The 18,297-nt window shown below is 40.9% G+C and overlaps 1 protein-coding gene across 1 annotated transcript in view; it reads left to right on the top strand.

The window, feature by feature from the left end:
- The first annotated feature begins 3,921 nt into the window (after positions 1 to 3,921).
- The window catches only part of Gimd1 (GIMAP family P-loop NTPase domain containing 1), a 34,795-nt gene continuing 20,419 nt past the window's right edge, over positions 3,922 to 18,297 (top strand). Inside the window, exon 1 of the mRNA XM_032896625.1 lies at positions 3,922 to 4,248. The gene's annotated coding sequence lies outside the window, so the exon portion shown is untranslated. The remainder of the gene's footprint in view (positions 4,249 to 18,297) is intronic.

The raw sequence follows: 18,297 nt of genomic DNA, 5'->3' as shown, positions 1-18,297 counted from the left end.
AGACCATAGTCACTACTACATATCATCAAACAGGGACAAGATATTTTTGTTCAAGAGGTATAATGCAGTATTGCCCCACGCCTACATTCTAGAGGAATACAATTCATGATTTGATTTGTCTTTTCTAGCAGAGGGTCCAGAAAAGGAAAATAATTTTGGACTCAAGTCTATTGGAGGCTTGAAACTTCCAAATGTGAGCTGGAGACGTGGCTAAGTCAATAAAATATTTAACTTGCAAGTATGAAAACCTGAGTTTAAGCTGCAGGGCACACATATAAACAAACGAACAAATCAATCAGCCTGACATGGTAACATGCTTGTGATCCCAATGTTGGGAGGTGGACGTAGGTGGATCCCCAGGGTTTGCTGGACAGGGTTTACTCTCCAAGGTGAGTGGGAGGTCCATAAAACACTGGCCCTGGGAGAAGAAGGAAGAGGAGGAAGGGATGGGGATGAGGAGGGCTTCAGGAATAAAACTCGATATTGTATTCTGACATTCATATACACACATGAAAACACACGCATGCGTGCACACGCGCTCACATGTGCCATAAAGAAGAAACTTCCAAAAGAAGACTTAGAGTAAATTGTAACCAAGTTTCTTTAGCTTTGCTCAGAGCGGCTTCTCCGTCCCCTCCCACAGAGGCAGGTGGTGTTGTATGTGTTCCCTGAAGACCTCAGAGACAGCTGTAGGAACCAGAGTTGCAATAAGACCCTGTAGTACAAATGCGGAGTATTCTGGCCTCTGATGGCTGCTGCTTCTCACTGAAATGCAGGCACAGAGGCAGGCAGCCATGGTTGCACTAGCTTCTCCCCACTGCTGCACCGCTCTCCCCTCCCTAGCTCAAGTGATGCACAGGGCTTTCAAGGACCACCTTCTCCCCTTTATTTTTTTTAAACACTTTGTGGAGGCAGACCTTACGACCAGAGTTCTTAAAAATCATCTTTATACATAAAGCAAAAAGTTGCTACCTTTGCTCAGTGAGGAAAATTACAGACTTGCTAAAGACTTAACATTGACCTCAAGTGTAAACTTCATGTCCACTCCTGATTGTATACAGATAGCCCATAACAATAAGAACCAAGACAAAAGGATATCCTGGAGAGGAGGATAATCTAATACGCAGAGATACAGCACAGGTTCAAATACCCAGTTATTAACAAGAAGAAATCATACTGCTTACAATGAAAGAGGAAAGTGAGACCAGATTCATTCAATGAAGGAGAGATGATTAGCCAGTCTCTGGGGAAAACTACATGGCACACCGAATAGATAGGCTTTAGAACAACTCTTTTAAAGGTGCAGTGAACTAAAGAGAGCCATAAAATGAAGAAAATTATTGTGCAGGAGCAAAATGAAAATATCCACAAGGAGCTAGGAAATCCAAAACAAATAAAGGCAATTAGCTTGGCCTAGAAACTCAGGCCTCTGATCTCGGCACATGGAGGACTGAGACAGGATTGTCACAGGTTCAAAGCCAACGTGTACACAATTCCAAGCCATCCCAGATTACACAGTAAGATAATGTCTTAAAACAAAAATTATTTTTACTGAAAAAATACAATAACTAGATGTGTAACTAGAATTTTAGAGAGAAAGCAGTGACTCCAGGGATCACGGGAGACCTCACTCAGCCCCCTGTCCTACGTCCATTACTCAAAGGAGGCAGCAGTAGTCAACAAGGAATAGGGGAGCTTTAATCGATGTGGCCACAGTGGAATGAACAGATGAAGAGGTTTAATGACCCCACATCTATCTCAAAGGATGTGTCTTAGACAGAATTACTATTGCTATGAAGAAACATGATGACCAAAGCAATTTGAGGAGGAAAGGGTTTATTTGGCTTGCACTTCCATATACCCACTTGTTCAGCATTGAGGGAAATCAGAACAGGAACTCAACAGACTGTGAACCTGGAGCCAGGAGCTGATGCAGAGGCCATGGCGGGGTGCTGCTAACTAGGGGTGTTGCTAACTAGTTTGTTCTTTGTGGCTTGCTCAGCCTGTTTTCTATAGAATCCATGACCACTAGCCCAGGGATAGCACCACCCACGATAGGCTGAGCCCTCCCCTATCAACCACAAAATTTAAAAAATGCCCTGCATCTTGCCTGCAGCACACTTTCATGGAGGCATTTTCTCAATTGAGGTTACCTCCTTTCAAATAACTGTAGCTCGTATCAAGTGGACATCAAATTTGCCATCATAACTGACCTTGTGTCAACGTGACACACAACACATCACATGATCTTCTCTTTCTTGTTCTCCCCTAAATTAAACATTAATATCAGCATTATAACGAAAACATCTCAAATGTTTACATTATAATGTCCCACAGTCTTTAAGAATACACTTAGAAATTCAGTTTCTTCAAAATAGCCAGTCCCTTTTGAATTCAACATCTTTTAAGATTCAAAGACTCTCAACTGTGGGCTCCTATAAAATCAAAAATAAATTACTTTCTCACTTCAAGAGGGAAGAACCGTGGCATAGTCGCAATCGGAACAGAGTATAAATAAATCAATGTCCACTGCCTAGGATTCACTTACCATCTTTTGGGCTTTTCCAAGGAACTTGGATTTCTTCTCCAGAAGCACACACCATCTGTCTTCTAGGTTCCCACTGGCCCCCCTCCATCTCTGCTTTTCTTGGTACCAGCATCTTTGAAACTTCCTGGATCCCTTGCTGCAATTGGGCTGCACGTTTACCAATAGCCTTTCCTTGGCCCTCTTCTGGGACTCCATCTCTGCCACACAATGCCAATCCTCAGCTGTGCTCCATGGCCCATTCAAGCCTTGGAAACCAGTACCATCTGGGTGACTCTTACACTACCAAGTTTGGCTGCCAGTATGAGGTAAAACCTTGGCCACCTCTGAAGTACAGCTTCTGTGTGCTGACCTGAGGAAACATTTCCCAAAGGACGTCATCTCAATGAAATCAGTCTGTTCTTAATCACAGCTGACTCGTCACCCAGAGCTGACCAGCATCCATCGTCCCAGCTAAGCAAAGGATTTACTTTAGAGGTTTCGGGTTCTCGTTAATCACAACTGATTCTTCAGCTCCAACTCACCAGACACCCCAAATTCTTCACACAAAAGACCCAGTAGAGTCTTTGCTTCCCTCTGAAGCTTCCCAAGCCAGGCCTCCATCATCTGCACTGCTCTCAGCATTCTTTTCTTCCAGTCTTCTACAGAACATCCCACTGAACTCTCAACATTCAATACCCTTTCCAGCACCAAGTCGCAAACTTCTTCCATAATCCTCTTGAAAACAACATGGTCATATGTGTCATAGTAATACCCTACTATCCTTATTAGGGTTACTATTTCTGTGATGAAACACCATGACCAAAACAATCAGGGGCACAGAGATCCATTTGCTTTGAGCTTCCATATACTACTCATCACTGAAAGAAGTCATGACAGGAACACAAACAGGGTAAGAACCTGGCGGCAGGAACTAATACAGAAGCAATGAGGAATGCTGCTTACTGGCTTGTTCCTCATAGCTTGCTCAGCCTGCTTTCTTACAGAACCCAAGACCACACCCATGGATGGCACCATCTACAATGGTTTGGGCCCTCCCCCATCAATCACTAATTAAGAAAATGCTGCTCAGCTGAATGTCATGGAGGCATTTTCTAAATTGAGGTCCCCTCCCTTCAGGTAACTAGTTTGTATCAAGTTGACGTAAAACTAGCCAGCACAAAGTGATTTTGTAGAAAAAAGAAAGTAGGCAGGGGGTTAGATTTTACACCGTGGTCTATCAAGTCATCTTACCATTATCCGTAAGTGATCCGGCTTACCATTATCTTACTTTGACTCTGGCATTATGGAGAAGTCATCTCTGTTTCTACTTGGTGGAACATTTCCATGAGGTGATGTCACCTGTTCTAGAATGTGGCCTCCATTCCCATCTTAGGAAATGGTCCTCAGGAGGTCAGTGATCTCATAGTCATTGGAGGTTCACCTTGTTTGAAAGTAGTTTTGACCTCTTACCATTGTTGTGTGACACTATTTCTAGGAAGAAGTGAGCAAATATCTTCTCACCTCAGAGAGGGAGCCGATAAGAGAGCAAGTAGAAATACCACTGAAGTCCAACATAGTGAGTCAACTGTGTTATTGGTATTAGTTAGTGTAATGTGGATGAGGGTTTATTTCCTGCAACAGAAATGACTCGAAGACAGCTGCATTACTCCAACATGAGTGACAACCCGGGGCACACTGCACAACTTGCAGGTTCTTAAAAGGTTGGAAATTGTTTCTTTCAAGTAACTCAGATACTCTTGTCTCTACTGGTAACTCAACTAATCTCTTCTTTGATGTAGCTCATTTGGTCTCTACTTTGTACAGGCAATTTAACTGGTCTGAGCCTCTTCTAGACAGCTCAGGTGGTCTGGGAGTGTCTCTCAGCTGTTCTTACAGTTTATTTATGCTTGGGGAGGGAGGAGCCTAATGAATCTCTTTGGTTCCAGAGACTTCCTGAAACCTTTAAGATGTGTTCTAAACTTAAGGTACTTTCCGGTGAGAAGATGTTTCACCTTCTCTCAGAATATCTTGTAACATCCTGTTTCTTAATGAGCTTTCTTCCAAGATAGAAGGTTTAACCTTGGAAGAAACTTCTCTATAACAAGCATCAATAGGCTAGATATGGTCATAAATCTAAAGTACCTCCAGGAAAGAGTCACTCGGGACAAAGGGGTGGGGTAAAATAGCCATAGAAAAACAAACTAGAGTTCTCAGACCTGGGATCAGCTGTCTCCTCTCAGAAAATGCCACTGACGGTGTTAAGGGTAGAACAGAGTAGACAGGAAAAAAAAAAAGCAAAATTACCATGTGGGAAATGAAAAAAAAATTATTAAGTAAAAATGAAGAGCCTGGTGGCAGAGGGGACGCCATCAAATGGGAGTCTCGAATGACTAGGACGTAGAAGGAATTCTTGAAAGGAAAAATAGTCTAAATTTCAAAACCTGATGATGTTAAGCAGGGCTCATCCTTCCCCCCAGAAAATCCTCAGCACTCAGAGATAATGAGAACCCTCTTCAGTTAGCACACAACTGCACCCTCAGCTATTGCTTAAGGAGGCCCAGCCCTAACCCACCCCCCAAAAATTCCTATAACAGTATTTCATTCAAAACAAACAACAAAACAAAACCACCAACAGTAAAATACTTCCTTAAGCGGAGATGAGCAAGTAAAGCAGGGCTTTGAAAAGATGTTTGTGTATCTTGTGATGATCGTGCCATTGTTACCATAGTAACATTACTATAAGACATGGGGACACCCAATTATATACCAGCAGCTGAGTGAATAAGCAAAACAAAACAAAACAAAAACAAAAAAGTCCCCAAACAGAAACAAATGTGTGCATATATAATGAGATAGTACTCTGCCTTAAAATTGGAAAACTGACATATCCTCGGTAATATTAGACTGAGTGAAGTAAGCCCATCAAAGAAAGATAAATAAAGAAATAAAGATAAAGACGCTCAACAGCATCTTAAAATAGTCAAAAGCAAAGAGATTTAAAAAAAGAATGGATAGGTCAGGATAATGGACTAGTATTGCTTAATTGATATATAGGAAGAAATGGATGGTGACCATGTTTGCATGACGATAACACTCACTTCATGAGTAAGAGTCATGGTTAGGTGGTATTGCATATTCCATGCACATCACTCACTACACACATTAAACAGAAGTAAGATGGTTAAGCTGTGTGTGTGTATTACCACAATTTAAACTTGAAGGAAGAGCTAGTCCAAGATTTAACTGGCAAACATTCTCCTGATGTATCTGATTAATTAGAATCTGAACAAAAATGACACTCACGCTACAATGAAGCCTGTGCTATGCCAGTTTTCATTTGAGGGTGTGATAAATACAATCTGGAAGAGAGGTTAAAATTCACTTTCATATTATGCAAAATGTAAATCTGCAACATCATTATTTTTATTCCCTTTAGACAAACATGGATAGGGAACAAAAGAAAAGGCAAGAACATATAAATTATCCTATCTGTGAGTGTGAGTGTGTGTGTCTGTCTGTCTGTCTGTCTATCTGCATGTGCCTGCAGTGCTATCGTTGTTGTGTGTGAAAAGCTCTGTTTGTTTTTAATCTGAGCCTAATTAAGGAGGAAAATAAGACCTGGAGGATACCCTATGCAGCACACAGCTCAGACTCAAGACTCTGTATCTTCACCTCCTTTCCGTTTTCCCAAATGGTCTCGTATGCTCGCTTTACAATAGAGAAAAACAAAACTTGGGAACAGGCACAGAAAATTGTTTTCTGTTTCCCCAGCATATGTTTTGTCTTTAAATACAACATTAAGTAAGAAAAAAATCATCAAAATAAAATAAAGTCATGTGGAAATTAAGCTTTTATGAAGACTGATTAAAACAGAGAAAGCAGGGTGTTGCTTGTTCTGTTGTTGGTTTTGTTTGCTTGTTTGTTTGTTTGTTTGTTTGTTTTGGTGTGTGTTTCCTACTCTATTTCTACCCTAGTGACTTCACAGTAAGTGACTCTCTCTCAGAGTAGCGGAGCAGTTTTCTTTGGAGCAGGAGATCAGTGAGAGCTCAGAAATCCAACAGTATCATTTTATCCCTGGAGTTGAAATTCTCTGGTGAGGGTGCTCACCCACCCACTCCTGCCTCCCCGTCCTGACATTCCCCTACTCTGGGACATTCAGCCTTCACAAGACCAAGGGCCTCTCCTCCCACTGATGCCCGACAAGGCCATCTTCTGCTACATATGCTGCTGGAGCCATGGGTCCCTCCATGTGAACTCTTTGGTTGGTGGTTTAGTCCCTGTGAGCTCGGGAGGGGGGAGTGTCTGGTTGGCTGATACTCTTGTTCTTCCTATGGGGCTGCAAACCCCTTCAGCTCCTTCAGTCCTTTCTCTTACTCCTCCATTAGACTGAGCTTGGGGTCCCCAATGGAGGAGCCTTGAACGTCTAAACAAGTTTCTTTCTATCGGCCTTGAGTTCACGAGAACAACAGGAAGCTGCTCAGCGCATGCTCGCTGACCTTTCTCCACGAAGACAAGACTGACAATGAACCTCAGACACAGAGCAATCAAAGCCAGGTCTACAGAAACATTTCCTTACTCCAAAAACATTGTCTAAGGGACTGTCAAGACCATACATTCTTTTAGCATATAACGAAATTTAGTCTTGGATGCACTTTGAGAAACAAAGAAACTGAATTTGGCACCTCTTTATAGGTATAATATTGCCACGCATTCATCCAGAGTCCATTTGTGTATTATACTGCCAAGTACTATACTTTTGACTTCAAGGTGCTCATGATTGAGAGAAAGCTGGACAGGAAAATGGAAGACAGGAGAGTAACATAATTAAGCACTCCGTGAGGTCTATGTTCTGGCTTAGTTGGAAGCACTCACAAGAGGCATTTAATCTGGCTTGGAGTAAGGTGAAAAATTTAACGAAACTATTTCAACAGAGGTTCCCTGAAGGGTAAGTTTCACCATAGCGGGCAGGAAAGGTCAACGAAAGTGTCCAGGCTGTGAGAAGTATAGGACGACGTAAGGACCACCAGAGAATAAACCTGCACTTCCAGGTCACAAGCCAGAGATGAAGGAGAGAGACTTAGCTCCTGGTCAAAGTCATCATTTTAAAAACTAAAAGTCCTGTGAAGAGTGGGGCTTTGAGGATGTAAATCCCATAGGCAGGGTTTATAAAAGCAAGCACAGAAAGGAATGGCAGAACTAAGATGCAGGGGAGAGAGGATTCCTGCTGGATATGAAGGTGGGACTTGTAAAATGGTAGCAACAAGGTGCCTTCTCTTCTACTGTTTTTAGATCTTCTGGGATTCTTCTTGCTAAGTTCTGATTCACTTCTCAGACACCCAGCAGATGAGAGCCAGCACATAGCCTTTTGTGCCTTCTGTCTTGAAAATCTGGACTTTAAAGCTGGAGGGGAGACAGGAGTGGGAAATCAAAAGTCCCCAAATAAACATAAAAACTCAAGATTAGCTAAAACGAAGCATTCCACTCTCCTGGCTAGAGAAAGGAACAAGCAAGAGTTTCAAGGTGGGAGAATTGACTCCTAGGCCCATGGTTGTACTAGAGAACTGGTGATTTACCCACAGTTCCTATCTTCACCCCTACAGGAAAGAACACACACACACACACACACACACACACACACACACACATACACACACGAGACAGGGGGCCAAGGGGGAGGTCCTGAGAGGAGGGAGAGTAGGAGAGAGAGAAGCAATAGAAAACGCTCCTAGTAGGGATAAAGGAGAAACTAAATTACAACGTTGTTATGAATGGCAATAGGGACCATTGGGACCTTATGGGGGAAAGAAGCCAGCCATCCTTGTTCCTCAATACAAAACAATCTCCGTATTGAACTGGAAAGAGAATGGAATGCTCATCAATTATATTAAAAAGTGGATTGACTTATTAAAAATGCAGCGATGTTTGCCAAAAGCAGATGGAAAACAGAAATTCAAAACAAGGTGAGGTCATTTGCAAAACCCCAGCCTTGCCACTAACTCCCAGCAGCTGACAGTTCTCCTACATCAGTGGGATGCTGATGGCTTGTGGGCAGGAAATCGGAGGCCAAGAGGATGGGAAAGAGAGGGAGTAAAACCCAAGAAATGGTTATAGGCCTTTTCCCCTCCATCATTTCTGAATGTAGAGACAAGTGGCTTCATTTCCTTGTCAAAGTCTTAGGTCAGACGTAGGGTCATGCATCCGGGTGAAAGTTGGACTCTCCGTCCTGTAGCTCTCGTCTATGAATGCTCATCAGACACCACAATTCTGTACAGCTAACACCTGCCAAACTCCAGTAATGCAGGAGCCTGCCCTGGGATGGTCACTTTGCAACTTAAATTCTGAACTTGAAATAACCTTAGAAATATCTAGTCCTTGGCTCTTAAGTTCTCTAGTGGGGAAAGGCAAAGCCCAGAAAAGGCAGGTGATTTGCTTCAGTTTACACAGCCTGTGAGCAGACAGCCCACGGCTAGAATCTAAGACTTCTGGCACGTGTTATAGGATGGAATTGAAGGAGAAGAACTCGCTGGTTCAAGACTTGAATGCAAGCAAGCCAATGGGCGAGCTAACAGCACTTTCTTGTATTGTCTTCATCAGCCCTCTATACACTGGGCAGGGTGGTATTTGCCTTTCATCCCACCACCTGGGAGGCTGAGACAGGAGGATGACAAGTCCAAGATCAGCAGTGCAATCTGTATAATAAAACACCATCTCAAAAGCAAAACTAGTAAGTGGAGGTATCATCAAAAGATCAGGAACGATAAACACGTCTGAACTTTAATCATGACACATTATACGAAGTCCAGAAACTAAAAGACTCTCCTTAAAGCTATTGCCACAACAAAAACTGACTTTACTTACAAAACAATGGAAGGGGTTTGACAAAAGCTTTCCCACCTATTTCAGAGGAAATCAAAAAAAGCTGCTGTGATTGACAAAGCGTGTAGAGGAGAGATCAAATTAAAAGAAAATCAACTCTTACTGCTTTAATCATCCGTCCGATGGAAATCTTTCCGACAACCACTGTCAATTTGCACATAAGTCACTATTCAATTATCCAAATTCGAAACAGAGACTACAGTTTTCTTCTTCAGTGGGATTAGAAACTAAGACCTTACAAATGGCGAGAATGTTGACTATAATCAGTTCTTACGATTTCTTTTCTTCCTAATGAGTTCTTCAAATTAGGGCACACGGAACATGGTTTCCAGAAAGACAGATGTGGGCGTATCCTGGAACAGAATGAATGATGCCGTTTCTCAAGAGCAGGAAGCACAGGGCGTCTGAAAGTGAACGAAGCAATTGGATGGAGCGTCTCCGTGATCTGAAGAGGAAAGGTTCCTGAGCACGTGTAACGCTGACTTGCGATTTGGGCTACTATTCACTTACCTCTGGATAACGTGCTCCATTTCAGAGCTTTGGTTTTATATGTGAAGCTCGTGTCACAGAGTGATGGTTTTCTAGTGTTGTTGAGTTGCCGAGGACCAAGAATGACAATATGACAATAAAAGACAGTGCTGGCCCACTTTCAATGAGTATACCACTAAATGTTGGTGGTCCTAACCCAACTGCTTCATAAGAAATGTAGAACAACCTGAACACCACCCCCTGCCTTCCCAAGTTCCCCATCAGAAGGATAAGGATCTGCTCACTCATTCGTGACTATAATGGGTGGAAATAGGAGATTTAGTGTAGCTCAATGGAAACCAACTTTAGTATTCTCACAACCCTATTTGTACACAATATTGTCCACAATTTCCCTACCTAACGTAACCCTCGAATGGAACTGTTAAGTTGTATCTTATTATATTCTTGCTTACAACCCTAAACTGGGCCTAGAATCTAAGTCCAGTCGTCTTCGTTCGCCCAATGGGATGAACACTGTCTACCTTCCCACCTTCATCATTACAAATGCCATGTACCCTCTCATAGAGAATTACTCTTCGTGGCTTCATACTCAAGCTTTGCCCCTCCTGGAACCTTTATCTGGGGGTGTATCTTCATTGCAGGATAACTTGCCTTCTTTCTCATGTTTCTTACTGGAAAAGGTTTTCTCCAGCCACCAAATCAGGAATACATCCTTCACCATCCATTGACCCTGTGGCTCAGCCACTTGCTCATTCCTTCTGTGCCATCGATTGCAATTTGGAGTCCTTTATTTTTGTTTTGTAGCGATGTTTTGTAGGTCGTGCCCAAGGAGAAAGACCATATCTGCTTTGTTGACTATCCCTTTCCAGCTTTCCACATTGTGCCAGACATGAGATAACATACTCAATAAATGTTGTTATAATTACTTTTTGGCTTTACTTTTACGAAGACAGCTTCTAAATTTTATCTCTCAACCTTCTTTTCCCCCAGAGTACACCGTAGTTCCAATCTGAAACCATTTGCTGAATATTCATATCTAGGAATTTGATGTTCAATTAAAACAACGACACAAAACTCCACTGACACAAAACTCCACTGATGTCCAATTCAAGAAGATAACTCATTGTGCAGAGGTTCTATTTCCATAAGCATTTACAGCCTTTCTGTGTGTCAGATGTGCTTTGGGGAGGAAAAGAGGTGTATTAGTTCTCTTTTGCTACAATAATGCTATGGAACAAAACCCACACAACCTTGGGGGCATTTAATGAGCGCTTATCGTCTTGCATCTGAGGCAGTGAACTACAAAGGTCTGCAGATCTTGACTAGGGTCACTCGTGCACCTTATGCTGTCTGAATGTTGGCTGCTCAAGGCTCTCGTGATTTTAAACGACTGAAGAGAATTCTGGATTAGAATTATCTTCACTTTTTTTTTCTGTTGAAAACCACTGTCAGTTGTAATGACTACTCTCAGAGCAAATAGCTTCTTCCTCTTCGACACCTCCAGTGACTTTGTTTCCGACTCTGGCTAACTCCATGGCACCATAGCATCCTCTTTCGGTTCCTCCAGTCTCTGCCTCTGCTTCTATAGAGAGCCCTTTGTTAAGGCTTGGCATTCCCCTCAGGTATGTGTGACATCTGCTGCCGTTCTAACATAACCCAGTTTAAAAAAAAAAAAAGTTAAGGTTAGGATAAACCGGGAGTTCAAATACAAGCTTACTGGCTAAATAAACCGGGGCAAGTAATGTGAGGATGCTATAACTTTATAGACAGGATAATATCTGCTGCAACAGGTTATTGTGAAGATTAAATCTGAAGTAGCTTAGTGCACGCTACGTAAGAGACGCCTGATAAACACACACCCCTCTTCCCCAGCCTATCCACTCCAGCTTACTCCCACAATTTCTAAATTAGAACCAGTTGGTTCCAAGGGCACTGATTTTCCACAGCTCCAAGAGCTACCTCCCAGGTTGAAAATGTAGAGCTCGTTCAGGTAGCTCTCGCTGCCTTCACTCATTGCTTTGCTCTCTGTCAGACACAGCCGATAGAGTAATAGCAGCAGAGTCTTCGGTTTCCCCAAGTAAATTCCAACACAGAGAGAATAGTGTGAATTATGTTGTTAACACAGCTTATAAGCAATTGGTATAAAGAAAGGAAATATAAAACATTGCTGTACCATCTAAAGCTGCAATGATATATTTCCTGCTCTATAAATGAACTGCAAAATGACCAGAATAGTTAATGTATCTGTATACACATGTTTGTATCTATACTCATGTATCTTAAAAAATATTATCATACATAGATATGTATGGGTCTATAGTATATATAATAGAATATTGTATAACAGTTATGGACTATATAAAGTCATTGTGTCAAATTAACCAAATTCAACTGCTCTATCATAATTCATACACAGTATATTTTTATTTCTATTTTATAAATAAAAAAGTCAAGGTCCAAGGATGTATAAATTAGACTAAAGCCCGAGAGATTGAATGAGGCCAAATTTCTCACAGACATAGGTCTCCCTTTGGTAGTTAATGTTCTTTAAAAATTATTATACTTTCCCATATGCATACTATGTCTTATAGTATTCCCCAAAGCCATATCAATAAATGTTCGATAGTGACAAGAGCATTAAAAGTTATTTAATGTAGGACAATAATAAATACTAAGTACATCCACAGACAAAAGGGAAAGTATTAACTAATAATTTGATGAAAGGGGGAAGGAATCATGGAAAATAATTATAATGTTTTCATTAATATAGAAAACATTTGATCCCTTCAGGGGGTTATGAACTCAACCCATTGCTTTATGCAAGTGTTTGGATAATATGTTCAATTCCCTTGACACATACAGAACATAATTATGAAAAATAAAACGGAAGTAAAAAATACACTATAACACACCAACCCATTTTTTACTGAAAATATTTTTTTCATAAAACATAGTATGCTCACAGTTTTTTCTCCCTCAGCTCCTCCCATATCTTCCCCCACCCCACCCACCTAACTCCACTCCTCTCTCCTCTCTCTCTCTCTCTCTCTCTCTCTCTCTCTCTCTCTCTCTCTCTCGCTCTCGCTCTCTCGCTCCCTCGCTCTCTCGCTCTCTCTCTCTCTGGAAAACACTCAGACTGGCAAACAAACCAGAATGTAAACAAAAAATAAAATAACAAAGAGAAAGCACAGGAAACATAAATATACAACAACAAGACCTATGGGAACATAAAATTAAAAATTATAATATAAAGCAAAAGTCCAGTAAGATTTAAAAAATGCACAAACAAAACAATATGAGACAAAATGTCTACAAAAATACCATTGAGTTCACTTAGTGCTGGCTATCAACTGCTGGGCATGGGCCTTCTCTTAATGTGGCTAACATTCCCAATGTGACTCCATTGGAGAAAACCAATTCTTCCTCTGCAAGCAGATGCCAGTTGGACTTAGCTTCTTGGCTGGTGATGGGAGTTTGGGTCCACTTCTCCATCTCAGGGCTGGGTCCTGTCTGACTTACACCTGTGCAGGCCCTGGTAGGCTACCACAGTGTTCCTGAGTTCATAATGTGTCCGTGCTGTTGTGCCCAGATGGAAGAGAGTCTCTTTAGTGTCATCTGTCCCTTCTGTCTCCCAACCCTACTTTTGAATATGTTAAAATCAGACAGAAAAGGCCTGTGTATAAATAACTGCCATATGTAACTGCAAAAGGAAATTCTAAAAGTATTACCAAGCACAGTGGCTGCACATACAAATTATCATTATAATATTGACAAAAGCCTGGGAGACAGATGAGAAAGATAGAATATTCAACTACAGTGGAGCACTGAAGCAAATAAATGATTTCCCTAAAAGCTCATCCCCTTTATTAATAACAGATTTATCGACAAAAGAGCTCATCCACAATTTAAAATCAGACATTTTAAGTGTACATTTCCATAGACTTGAGAGCATTCGTGGTCATGCCAACATCACCTCGATCTCACTTTAGGATATTTCCATTATTCTACTAGAAAGCGGATACCCATTGACTAGTCCCTTCCTATCCCTGCCTCAGGAAATGTCTAACCTTTCTCTTGGTGGATTAGCTTACTCTGGATATTTCATATAAGTGAAGCAGTCAAATGTGTGAAGCCTCCTGGCATCTTCAGGATGCTGCTTCCAAGACTCAACTCATCTGTGTGGTAAGACATATATATATATATATGTATGTATCAATCAGTTTCTTTTTTATTGCCATCTTGGGGAGATTGACTGGTATCTTGTTTTGGGTTTGATTTGCATATACGGAGTGCAATGATGTTGACCATCGATTCCTGTCCTTATCCACCATTTTTGTCTCATTTCTGGCAAGTATCTGGTCACATCCTTTGCTCTAATAAAATCGTTGTCATTGAGTCATAATCATTCTTCATGTATTTATGAGCTACAAAGTTTTCTCACACTCTGTGAGTTACCCTCTCCCTTTCTTGATGACGTCTTTTGAAGCAAAATAGTTTTAACTTTTATGATGTTTGGTCTATTATTTTCCTCATCCCTCATGTGCTTGTAATTCCATCCAAAACACCATTGGACAGGCAGAAGTTAGAAAGATGCATTCCCATATTTTCTTCAAGTAGTTACACAGTTTTATGTTTCCATTTAGGTCTACCATCCAATGTTTTTCAATTACACCCTGGTTGGTTTTTGATTGGTTGGTTTTTTGTTGGGTTTTGTCTGTTTGTTTCTTTGTTTGTTTGTTTGGTTGGTTGGTTGGTTGGGTTTTGTTTTTTGTTTTTGAGACAAAGTCTTACTATGTATTCCTGCCTTGCTTGGAACTCACTATGTTGACCACGCTGGCTACAAATTCACCCATGTCTTCTGTCTGACTCCCTAGTGCTGAGATTAAAGGCATATGCCAAGACACCCCAGGATTTACTTGGATGTTGTTGGTGGTGGTGGTGGTGGTGTTTTAAGACACTTTCTCCCATAGAATTTCTGTGAACCCTGGAACAAGATTATGGTTTATTCTTGAACTTTCAGTTTTAATCACAGATGCATATATCTTTTATGTGCTGCTAATTTTTTTTTGAGTTGTTAAAGCCAGTGGGCAAGAACAGGAAATTGTCTTTGATCAGTGCAAAGAGTTTGGGAAACCACAGGAAGTGGCCAAGAGAGATCAGACTTAGGACTAAGGAGTCAGAGCTCTGCTGTAAAGAAACACACAGCCCATGAAGACTTCTTCAAGTGAAGTCTTACCTATGCTCTCTGTGCATTAAGCATTATGTCACTGGTTTGACATCAGTAGTTCAGTTCTTGTATATGTGTTATTAGACTAGTCCCATAAAGTTTTACTGAATCCGCTTTAGAGAAAGAAAATAAAGCATATCCATTTCATAAGGCAGTCAGTAATATGGGGAAAATTTAAACCCAATATCTGTAAATTTTAAATAAATTAAGATAGCCTTTTCAAGTATATTTCATTCAAGAAAGTTATCTTACAAGATGTAAATTACGTATAAATTCAATATATAAAATCTTGCCAGTTTTTCCTCCCTCTATTCCTCTCCACTATAGTTTTCATGATGGTCTCATTTATAAGGACATAAAAATAAATATGTTGGAATGACCTTAAGACTAGAAAAAAATGGGTTTAAAGTGTCATTTTGTAAAGATGAATTCAACAGCGATGTATTAAACTTGCACTCTTTCCTCCTCCTCCTCCTCCTCCTCCTCCCCCCTCCTTCTTCCTTTTCCTCCTCCTCCTGTTCCTCTTCCTCTTCCTCCTCCTGCTGCTGCTGCTGCTGCTGCTGCTGCTGTTCTTTTCCTATAACAGGATACCCAGGTCTGGCTGATGTAAACTATAATATAAAACTTGGTTTTAGCCCATGAGTTTTCAGTCCACAGTCAGGATAATGAGAGCTTTGCCTTCATCCTGTTTAGTAGGAAAGGGGGGTGGTTGTGAGGCACAGGCTGGCATCCGCAGAGGAGAAGCCAGAAGGCCAGCTTTGCTTTACCATCTCACCATAACTAATCCCATCCCACAAGCATGAATACTCACTCAAGGAAAGCCTCATTCCTCTGAGGAGGTCTCTTCACTCAGATTGTTCATGCCACTTCGAAGCTGGCATCATGAGCCTTGATGGAAACAAAGCCAAATTCAGCCCTTGCATCTACCTCAGAGAGACTTTGTAAAACACGTTTTCAGGTCACTGCCCTGACCTACAGCAGCCTGTGGAGTGAATCATTGCTTCTCCTTATCTACAGAAGTAAAGGGGCTTGGAAGTGCCCTTAATTTCTTTAACCGATTTTCTACTTAACGTTCCTATTATGCCTCCGCATAGAAGTATCCTCTTTTCTTTGAGTGAGCGATTCTGCTCCTACAAGGTCAAAAGGAGAAGAAACAAGGCAGCGAAGCCTTCACCCACTGAGTAATAACAATGAACTGAAACCCGAGTGTGTTTCCTTTTAGTTTCGATAAGAATTTTTATCTTGGGGGCTGGAGAGATGGCTCAGTGGTTAAGAGCACCGACTGCTCTTCCGGAGGTCCTGAGTTCAAATCCCAGTAACCACATGGTGGCTCACAACCATCTGTAATGGGATCTGATGCCCTCTTCTGGTGTGTCTGAAGACAGCTACACTGTACTCATGTACAATCAATCAATCAGTAAATAAATAATTCTTTTTTTAAAAAAAATAATTTTTATCTTATGAAATACAAACAAGATTGAGAATACAGATTTACAAATAAACCTTGTATAATTTATGCTGCCTCGCGCTCTTATTTCCAGAATGTAAATCGCACATCCAAAAACAGCAACCACTCAACATTATGATTTATATTTATTAATTAATTGTTAATCTATACAGCAGGAATGAAGACTCTCCAGAGCTTTTTTAATATCTACAGTTTTTACATAAGCTGTAACAAACATTTGTATCTTGTTTTACTTTTCAAATAAAATTACTTCAAGATAATATTCACTTTAGATAGCAGTGAGATTTACTTAATTGTTCTTAAGGCATACAAGCAAAACACAGATGTATTCTTTCACATTGTGTGCTGTGAATACTGGTCATGATACTTAATTATGGTGCCAGGATGTAAATCCATCTATGTATTTATTTAACACTCTAAACAGTTTTTATTCTGTGGTTATAATGTAAATTCTATGTACACCACAGAATTCAGAAATAGCTCTAAAGAATATCTTAGTCCTTAAAAAGAAGTAGTATGACCCAGGACTGAAGATAGAATTAGCATTATACAAAGGACCACCATGGGTCGTGAAGCTGTTACTCTCTGACATATGTAATCTGTTTCTCACTGTTCGGTTGTCCAAGTTAAGCTTCCTATCAAGCTGTATGAACACAGTCTTTATTCCGTTTTCTAATATCCTGTATACCTTCCCCCTCTGGCTAGAAGGTGAAATTCAACTCTTCCCCTGCATCTGCAACAACAATATGTTTCAGATGCGTTTCCCCAAATATGATGGGCCACAGTTTCTTTCCGAGCCCAGCAATTTTATAGCATTACTGTAAAGCATTGACTTCAATTTCACATAATCATGCTTGGCACAGAGAGTGGCTCTGATCCAGACATATTCCGTTTCACCTTTTAGGAGTTATGTAAATATCGTATGTCTCTTTTCAAACTTTACCACTCCGTTGTTGCATACTGACCTCATCTCTCACAGACCACACAGCGCATCAACCTTAGCGTTTGTCTCTTTGTGCTTAGCTCGTGGGGGCAAGTGCCTGAAAACCATTTTTAAAACTTCCCACCCACTCTCTGGTTCTGAGTTGTAAATCACACTTACCAATTTCTGGGGAACCTTGGCTGACAAGCAGGACGTGATGAACTATGTAGACCGTGATTACAGAGCTTTAGTACCAAATCAGTAGGGGGTGGATTTTAACACCAGAGTCATTTATAATAGTTTGGGGGTATGTCCTGGATCCTTCTCTATTGTTACACTGTGACTTGGGAAGGAGTCTTTTCCAGAGATTCTTCATATGGAATGACACTTGTTAATTGAAGTTAAAAAAAAATGCTTATAAAGCACTTATCCCATGCCTGCTTAGTGGTAATTGTCCCATAAAGAATTTTTTGGTATTACTATTATTAATATTGTTCCTGTTATTGTTGTGTGTTGGGGCCTGTATGATTACAAACACTGAGATCAACAAGATGGGTACCAAACAGAAACTGAGCAGATTATTACTGTCAACGTTACAGTATCTTTGGACAAAGTCTCTTTACAAAACTCTATAGTTTCTGATTTTCTGCTTTACCCATTCCCTCGAAATAGTTCTAAGGAAAGAAGAACAAAAAGAAAAGCTCTTTTTATATGTACAGATAAATTGCACACACACGCACGCACGCACGCACGCACGCACGCACGCACGCACGCACGCACGCAAATAC

Source organism: Rattus rattus, chromosome 3, assembly GCF_011064425.1.
Source record: "Rattus rattus isolate New Zealand chromosome 3, Rrattus_CSIRO_v1, whole genome shotgun sequence".
In the NCBI taxonomy this organism is placed as follows: domain Eukaryota; kingdom Metazoa; phylum Chordata; class Mammalia; order Rodentia; family Muridae; genus Rattus; species Rattus rattus.
The sequence above is the reverse complement of the archived record's forward strand: the minus strand, read 5'-3'. Positions and strand labels throughout refer to the sequence as shown.